This window comes from Crocodylus porosus, unplaced genomic scaffold, assembly GCF_001723895.1.
Source record: "Crocodylus porosus isolate Cpor-Errol unplaced genomic scaffold, CroPor_comp1, whole genome shotgun sequence".
NCBI lineage: Eukaryota > Metazoa > Chordata > Crocodylia > Crocodylidae > Crocodylus > Crocodylus porosus.
In genome coordinates, this window is record NW_017728907.1 from 9,094,736 (window position 1) to 9,104,541 (window position 9,806).

A 9,806-nucleotide genomic window follows, 5' to 3' on the forward strand; every position below is an offset into this window, starting at 1 on the left:
TTGGCTGCTGACAGATGTGTTGGGGAGGGAAGGGGGGAGGCACCAAAAAACAAAAGCCAGCACTTTACTGGAAGACAAACCACATTAATTGGACCCGGCTCCCCAGAATCTGTAAAGATCGGGTGCTTCAGTGGGGAATTGGTGCTTTTATCTAGTAGCTGATTCAAATCAGCTACTAGATAAAAGCACCAAAAAGCCCCACTGAAGCACCCGATCTTTACAGACGGGTGAGTTTGGTCAAAATAACATGATGGCTCTTCTGGGCATGCACTGTGCTTGGTGTGCAAGGCATGCCAAACTTGAAGTGCTGTTCATTTGTTTTTTTCTTCAAATCTGTAAGCAGCCATTCTAGATTACTTCCCTATTTCTTTTCTCCTGAACCACCAATTACTTCTGCATAGAAGGAATGAGAAAAAAAAATACAGGAATCACATACATAATTATTTTCCTACGACTCTGGATGCAGCTTTGCCTAAAAGCATGTCATCGGGCTGCGTTTCTTTTTCCTTCTTAGAAAAAATTCTCAGTAGGCATCTGGGATCAGGCCACAGTTCTCCAGCCCGTGGGACAGAAAATGGATTGGGTCTGACAGACTGCACTGCGAAGAAGAGACACGTCTCTGTTCATAATGTTAAAATTGCTAAAATGCACCTTTTCAATAAAGAAAGCCTTATGAACACTGCCAGTGCCAGAACATGTTGCCTTTTAACAAATCAACACTCACCCACAAAACTTTGGTGGAGGAGCAGGGGATTGGAGAAATGGGCAGAACACCCTGGAAAGGGAGGTTAGGATATGATGTGTTCAGTGTGTAGAGGGCATAGGTTATGATGCATGCTGAAAGGGACACACACCCCTCCCCCCCGCCAACCTGCACAGCTGGAGGAGACGAGACACTTGGACATGCCATAAGTGGGATGCACACACGTGCATGCACACCCTGAGACAGTGTGGCTGGGGGGGTGAGGGACCAGATGCTTTGGCATGCTATGGCTGGAACACATGCATGCATGTGCAGACATACATACATACCCCACTGTGAGACTTGGGGCGGGGGGGAAACGGGACCAGATGTTTGGACACACCATAGGTAGGACACACACACTCTTCTTACACACCTTAGTGCTCAGCATACTATGTTCAGATCTTTTTCTGATAACTTCAAACTTCTGGAGTCATAGGAACAAATAAGACTTTTATTTTAAAGTAGGTTTTTAGCCCTATGATGAAACAAAAAGCCCTATGATTAAAGATCTCAAGCAAAAAGACCCTAGACTTTTTTTTTTTTTTAAATCAAAATCTCATGGGTTTTGAATGCTTGGAGTTAGAAATATCGCACAAGACATTCAGAAATGGTGGCTGATGATCTAATATATGAATGGAAATACATGCTTACTAGGAACCTGATCCAAACCCCATAGAGGTTAATAGGAAGAGTCCAGTGAATTCAATGGAAGTTGGTTCAGGCCCTGTTTTATAAAAATGGGACTTCAGTTTCCTTTCTAGATCCTTTCATGTATTGTCTCTTTTATTTTCCCCTCTGGTAATATTAGTTTTCAGGGGAAGATTTGTCTTTTCATTCTTATTCAAGTGTAAGGAGGTTTACTGCACCTTCAAGGGGTATAAATTAAAGCCATTTATAAAAGCATTTTTCTCTTATAAGATCTCAAGCTACAGTATATTTTCAAGTGAGATATGCCCTTCAGTTCTATAACTTGTTTGTAAAGGCTAATTTTTATGCAGATTGAGATACTCTGTTGACATGTATTTCATGTTCATGACCACAAGGGAAGACCACATCAGTCAATATGCATGACAAAATGAGGTTGAATTCACAGCTTCTGTAAGAACAGGGTGAGAGTAAAGCAACTATGTGTGTGTGTGAGAGAGAAAAAAGGACATGGGAATGAAGATTATTTTGCAGTACTACTTTTAATTAGATAGGCACATTCTTCTTCCTCAAGAGTGTAAGTACAGTGCATCCATAAATTTCAGTTTATGGGAGTAAGCTTTGTAGGCTATTTGAATTTTCTACTACTTTGGAACTTTCACTCTCCCTTTGTCACAACTCCCTTACTTAGTGCTAAAACAGTTTTAGGCAGTGGCAACGCGTAGAGGGTGCATGAAGGCTTACCCGTGATCTGTCATGGGAGACCCAACCCCCTGGTCAGTGGGATCAGCCACAGGAGGGACCCCTCCCGTTCATCGAGATTGGCTACGGGGGTACCCACCCCCCAGTCACTGACTGGTCACTGGAGGGGACATGTGCCCCTCCCACCCCAGACTAAGGTGGCACCAGTCACCCATGATTTTAGGCCTCTTGTAATCCTCTTCTGGGGTGTAAGTATGCCACAACGGCATCTGTAACCACTTCAAGTTTTTGGGAAGAGTTTAGTAGATTTTTTCTGAACTTCCCTGTCTCAGTCCAAGACCATGATGAAGAGGTTCCAAAGCCAACTTTTCTTTTCCTGGACCCATTAGGAAAAAGGTTCAAGGCCTGTGCATCCCCTATAAATAGCTCGTTTTTCTTGAGAAACTATAGCTGAGACCTAGCTTTTATGGTCTGTATGTTCATGATATTATATACAACAATCTTCCAAACAAGATTTGTCAAGCATTCATGAGAGGTGGACTTAAACCAAAAAGGCAAACTTGTGCACAGAACTGAGGGCCATCATGTTAGCTTCAATAAAAAAAAAACAAAAAACTTGTTGGGTATTTTTGCAAACAATAAAAATTCAAGGGGAAATAAGTGCAATACTACAAAAGCATAAACAATGGGTAAGGAATGTGAACATGCAGCTGTACATTTAGTGTGAAATATGAGAATCATGCTATGATCCGTCTTGAAAAGATCCAGACCACCGTAAAAAATGGAGTTAAATCAACCTGTATTTCCTTTCCAAATTTCCCACACAATTTTTGTCCCTTCTTTTCTAGCCTATTATACTTGATACTTCTAGTGTGCTTGAGAATCTTCTAATTACAGGCACCAATGCCTTTATAAATCACCCAGTGGGAATATGGAATATTTTTACATGTTTCTCCAAACACGAAAAGATCAGAAGGGAGGAGGAGAAGGAAACATGCTTTTCACGTGGCAGCATTACTTTTGTGAACTAAGCAGGTAATGAAGTAGAAAATGTGTTTGTTTTTGAACTTCAGGGAAAGAAAACAATGGATTGAGCCATGGTCTGTAAAGCAAACGTTTATTCTCACCTTTTTTTTTGTTGTAACTTCACCTACTCTCATTAGATATTGTTGTATTACCTTGTCTAAAAGTAGCAGTTTCTTTTAAAAGCCATACTACCTTCTCCAGTGCAAGCATGAGTGCAAAACACACTCTTTACCTGCTTGGCAGAGATATTGGTCAGATAAATGTGAAGACTTAGTATTTAAAGGGTCACTAACACCAAAACAGAACAAAAAGGTTATTCCAGCCATATAGAGCAGACTGACAGATTTTGGACACATTTCAAAAGTGAGATATTTGAGTGAGACTTTAAGAGGAGGAAACGATCTTTAAGGCAGGAGCCAACTCCCAAAGTTCCTTCCCCAAATAAAACTTAAGTTAAACTGCATTGACAGGCAGAATCACTTTTGGCTTGCATATTGGGAAAAATGTTCCGAAAAAGTGATTTTGGATGCTCAGCTTCAACATCTAAAAAAAATCCTGATTTCTAGAGGGTGGGTGTTCAGCACTTCCTGCAAATCAGGCTTCCTTAGTGTGTTTTCTGTTAGACACTTAGATATTGAGTAACCCCAAATCATTAGTTTCTAGTAAAAAATCATTTTAAACATATCAAAGTCCATGAAGTGAACGGCAAGTCTTGGTTTGGTTAGAGATGAACCAGCACAGTTTTCTAGCACATAATTCAGAAAGGATTATAAATACTGCTATACATAATGCCAGTGAAATCTTTCCATTGGCAGATACCTTGTACTTATGCACTAATATCACTAATACCACGTTGTCTTTTAAGTGAAGCACAACAGCAATAACTCCTGCTATGCTGACAAGTGACCACCAGATCCTGTTACTATAAAGGCATGAACTGAATTACTTCCTCATATAAAAACAAGAATACAAATGCTCATTTGCTTCACCATTTTGCAAACTGTTTTTGGCCTCAGCTGCCATTGAAGCTCTGTAATCTGCATTCAGGTACAACCTCCTTTGACCTGAGCAATCAGTTACAAACCACCTTCCCTGAAAAATGCCAGGTACAAAAGCATCTTCCACAGCAGAGTCTGCTGAAAAATAGTTTATGCATGTAATTAAGTATTACTGAACAACTCCCTGTCATTCTTCAGCTTTGAAACCCACATTACAAATCTGCACTCAGCCACATAGCTCTTACCCACGGGTCAATCCCTGGACTTTCTCAACAATCACATGCAAAGGAAAAATAGGCTGAATGTCTTGTTCTGATTTCGGTCTGTGGCAAACCAGATTTGTCAGTGAGAACTGAATGCACTTAGCACTGGCAGTATATGCCCAGGACGTCAGGGTGCCAAGTTCCAGCATATTTTGTACATTAAAGCTTTTGGGCAGATGGAGGAAGGGAGGTTATTCACACAGGCAGAGGCTGACTAGGAGTCAATTGGCTTGCTTTGATTAAAAAAAAAAATGTTTATAGGTTTCTTCATTGCTGCATTGAAATACACTCATTCAGATTATATTTTATAGGCATCTTTCAAAGGAAAAGGCCAGTGCACAAAGAGCAGAGCAAAGTTAAGGACAGCTACCCGCATAAGACATACTCCCTACTCAAAATTAAGTGACCACTAATATTCAACAGCTGATCAGCTTATTCTTAGTGTTTTCCTGTCAATCTTCTTTTAAATTGTACTGTACTTAACATTTCTGACCCATTCTGAAGCATAGCATACACCAGCATAATATTATTTCATAATTTCATAATGTGGTTTACGGACAGGCTGTAACTGGCATGCGGGTATGGTTACATGTTGAAATGTGTTATAATTTATTACAGAGTGCGAAGTTTATTTTTGTAAGACTAACTATAAAACTCAAAGCATCTAAACAGTTGACTGATATTTTAGGTAATAAGTTTAAATGCCTAATTGCAAGTTACTTCCCTGCAGTGACCATTCAAGAAGAGAGATGTTAAGTATTTCTTTTTATAAAGAACTCTGAAATACTGAAAGTGAAACAGTGCTCCTCTGTTCAGCTTCCTTGGCAAACAGTATTCAGTAAACCTTTCTTCAGAAGTATCCCAAAGAATCCTGTATTGATTACATAAACCAGTTGCTTTCCATCACTTGCTGTATTTTGTCAGCTGCCATCTTTGTGAAGTTTAGGGTAGTCCATTTCTTTGTACAGTCAAAACATTCTTAATTCACATATATTTAAGCCAGAATATGATCATCTGGTCCAACCCCAGCATAACAGCAATCATGGAATTTTACACCATAATTCCGGTATCAAGTGTATAACTAAAGGTTTATTAAAAGGTCATTGAATTCAACTCAATAGCCTTCATGAAGGAAGTTTGGGGACTTGGCCTAGACAAAGATATCCACGCCACAAAAAGTTCCATCAAATCCAGCAGCTTTAGCAAAGGTTAAGAACTGAATGGCTTTTTGTCTTCTGTCTACAAATAGTCCCTGCAATATATGGCTGAAGTACATTTTTATGAAACATCTGATTAACTTGTATAGTTACTGCTCATGTATTATAACCCTGAATCAGTGATCACTGTAGCATTTCATTTTTATATATTCCTTTGTTCCTTGATCCCCATCTTTTTTGAACATACAAAAGACATTAGGCTTGCAGGGAAATATGAAATTACTTAGAAAAGCACCAAAATGTACCTCATATTATGGTAATGCTAAATTGGCAAAAGTCAGCCAGCTCTTTCAGTACATGTCTCCACCCCAGTTCCATTTATCAGTATACAATAGTTCAAGTGAATCATTTTCTCTTAGAGACACCAAGTTGGCATAAAATGTATTATAGTCACTTTAAAGATTAGCTAATTATAAGTCAGTATATTTCTGCTTTCAATAAAAAATCCTATTGAGCAACAACAGAAAACAGCTTATACTAGTTGTATATGGAAGTGGCTCAACACAGAAACATTCTTGTATGGTAGCACATACCAGGTAGTCAGTAATAATATTATATTACATTTTAATAAAAATCTAAAGAACAGATGTTCAAAAACACTCAGCAACTTGAAGTATCTTTTGAAAATCAGCCCTTGTAACATGTGCCTAACATGCATAGATGTAAAATAATATATCTTTAAAAATAATTCAGGGCAGATGATGGTGATGTTTTGAGAAATCTGTGTAACACATGTATTCTGGGTGAGATTGGGAATGATGTGTGTGTATATTTACCATGCGTAGGGCTGAAACTCCAAAGCATTTTTTTTCATAGTTTTTAGTGAGCTCTGCTGGAAGATGTTCAATATGTACTTGGATTACAAAAATGTGTGAAGGGCATTACACATGATATGAAATGGAACACACAAGTGATATGTTTTTAAAGGAGTACACAAGGAAACTGAAGGCATAAGAGTTTGACTGACTTAATACTGATGAGCCACAGGGGAGAGAAAAGGAGCTAAATAAATCCCTGATAAGAGGCCAAATTATGATTGGCATCTGGGACAAAATACCAATACTCAAAAGGACTGCTAGGAATTATCAACAATTATCTTTGACAATGCAATTAGAATCTATCAACCAAAGGTATAACCCAGTCCAGACTGAGTTTATAGTGAGTGGCTAGTGCTCTGACACTGTGGACATTATAGAAAAACCAAAATGGTACAAGAAAAAATGTGGCAGAAACTCGTAAAGAATTCAAGACTCCACAAAGTAGCTTGTGGAGCTGTACATGCTGCATGAAGCAGCATGAGCCAAGACAGTGTTCAGCACTTGTATTTCCCTCCACCACCAATGTTCCCTCTAAGGAGTAGTGTTCCATTAGCACGCTGCCTTGGTCCACGAGCGTGCCACCTCGGTCCAGTGTGGGACACTTACTGAAGGGTGCTGAGGGCTGGGGCCTCGGGATGAGCCCGGGGCCCTCAGGAAGTGAGGAGGCAAGTGGCATCAGAGCTGGGGAGTAGAGCACTTCTCCAGAGCCAGTGGAGCCCACAGAGCAGTTCCCTGGAGCTGGCAGAGCCCGCGCCCACCTCCAGCCCCCATCCCTGCCTTGCCTCACCTCGGGGAAGAGCTGCTGCCTGCCCTGAGGCTCCGCCGGCTCCAGAGAACTGCTTTGCTCTCCAGCCCATGTGTCATGTGCTTCCTCACTCCCCAAGGCAATGCAGGGAGCAGAACAGTTTCCCGGAGCTGGCAGAGCCCACGCCAGGCCCGCCACCCCTGCCTTGGAGCTTACCTTAAGCTCCTCTCCCAGTATGCAGCCTTGAAAAGGCTGCACACAGCAAGACTTTTAGTTGTGCACGGCTGCATACATGTGCACCTTAGAGGGAACCTTCCCACTGCTATCACCACCAGAAGGACAATAGTTTACACTTCTTTGCAATAATACAAAAGTGTCAGAAGAGCCTGCACAGCATGGAAAAACAGGAAAATAAATTTGAGCATGAATTCTCTGGAAGGAATTTTTCAGAGGAACAATAGACTCATTGACTATGAGCCAACAATAGTGTGCCCTTGCTGCAAAAAAAGCCAACAGCATATGGGGTTGTATCAACAGGAGAGTCACTTGCAAATCAAAGGCAGTGATGCTTAAACTCTGTTCAGCACAGGTGAGGCCTCACCTGGAATACTGTGTCTGGCTTTGTGCCCCATACTTCAAGAAAGATATGGAAAGATTAAAAAGAGGCCTGCAGAAGGGATAGATCTGGGGAAGGTAGGGGAGGGAGGAAGGTAGGATGCATCAGTGTGGATGCATCCCCGGTTTCTACTGCTGTACCCAGTTGACTTGGACAGATAGGGAGTCCCACAGCCAATCCAGCCAGGGGCCACAGCTACATGGTATGCCAGACTTGGCGCAGCAGTGATAGTGGGCAGGTTTCCTCTTTTTGCATTTGCTGCTCTCCCAGTGTCACTTGGCCAAAAAATGGCACCCACCCTCTGTCACCATTCCTGGCTGATCCAGGCAAGATGGGAGCTCCAGAGCTCCTTCTGCCAGGCTCTAGCTACAGGCTCCAGGGAGAAGCTGCACAGAGAGCTGAGCTTGAGTGGGAACAGCAAGAGTGGCAGGAATGCTCCTCCCTCTTTCTGGCAGGCAACACAAGGGGGAGGTGATGACTGGGCACATAGCAGGCTGGAAAGAGGAACCTATATATTGCTGACACTGCTGTTGTGCTTAGCCAAGCCCAAGATCCTTTTAGTTTGCTGCTGTAGCAGGGTAGAAGTAGCTCTAAAGCTTTTCCCTCATTCCTGTCAACCCATGGACAGTAACAGAGGCAGGGGATGTGTTCCTTCTTACAGTGCCTGCTCCCAGCCAGTGGGGGACACCTGGGAACTGGGGGACAGGGAACAGGCATTGGAAGGAGGAACTTAAGCATTGCTGCTGCTGTCCCTAGCTGAGCCCAGCATCCTATGAAACTCCTTGCAGGCCCCCACAGAAGTGGAACAGGAGCAGATCTGGGGCCGCATCCATGTCTGGCTTATCTGTATATATGGGCAGTGGCAGCAACACAGGTCTCTCCCTAAAAGTGCCGAGTACCTGTCTGGCTTTTTGGTGTCCTCCACCAACCTAGGGCTCAAGAGACTCTTTGCCCCCAGTCCTACTGTGGTCTGAGGAATGGTGTACATAACACCCCTTTAGGAAATCCTAGACCTGCCCATGTCCAAAGGAGAGCAACTTAAGATTCAAGACCTCGGAAGCATGACTTATGAGGAAAGATTGGAACAGCTTGAGTTATTTAGTTTAGAGAAGAATGAGGAGGGGTTTAAATAATAGTCTTTAAATACCGAAGGGCATTTATGGAAAGGATGGAGATGGGCATTGCTTCATGGCCATAGGAACAAGACTATAAGCAATGGACTCAAGCTGCAACAGAGGAAATTTAGATTAATGATTAAGACAAACTTTCAGACTATGAGAGTAGTCAAGTCTTACCTAGAGAAGTTGTCAAATTTCCATCCATGGACATTTTCAAGAGCAGATTGGACAGACATTTGGTCCAGATGCTTTAGATCATGGGTAGGCAATTCTTTTGGGAAGAGGGCTGCTTACTGAGTTTTGGCAAGCCATCAAGAGCTGCATGACAGGCAGCCAGGGCAGATAAATATTAATTTTCTAAATTTTTTAGGGGCCCTGTGGTCCAGATAGAATGGCCTGGTGAGCTGCATCTGGTCTGCAGGCTCCATTTTGCCCACCCCTGCTTTAGATGAAGCTGATCCTGCCTTGAGCAGGAGGCTGGACCAGATGACCTTGTGAGTAGGGACCTACTTAAATTGCGGTGAAACTAAACACATTTTCATAGGTTGGTCCTGGCATAAAGAGGAAATTTGGTGGATATTTTTATGGATGTGCTCTGTCAGCCCTCTGTCTCAGTGCTGATTGGCAGAAAGGCCACAGTGGTGGGAAGGAGTACAGGCAAGTGGTTGCCATCTTGTCCACTGCCCTTCATGCCACCCCTCCAGCCAGCACTCCCCCCCGCACCTCCAGGTGGAGTGTGGGGCTGGGCCACATCAATGAGGACTGCTGGCTGCCACTAAGGAGCCAGCATTTTACTTTTATTAAGTATGTTTTTGTTGTTGTTGATTTGGAGAGCAATCCCAGAGTTCATGGTTTCCACAGAATCTTGAGTAGACCCCTACTCTTTAGAACTCCATTTTTCTCAAGCACTTTT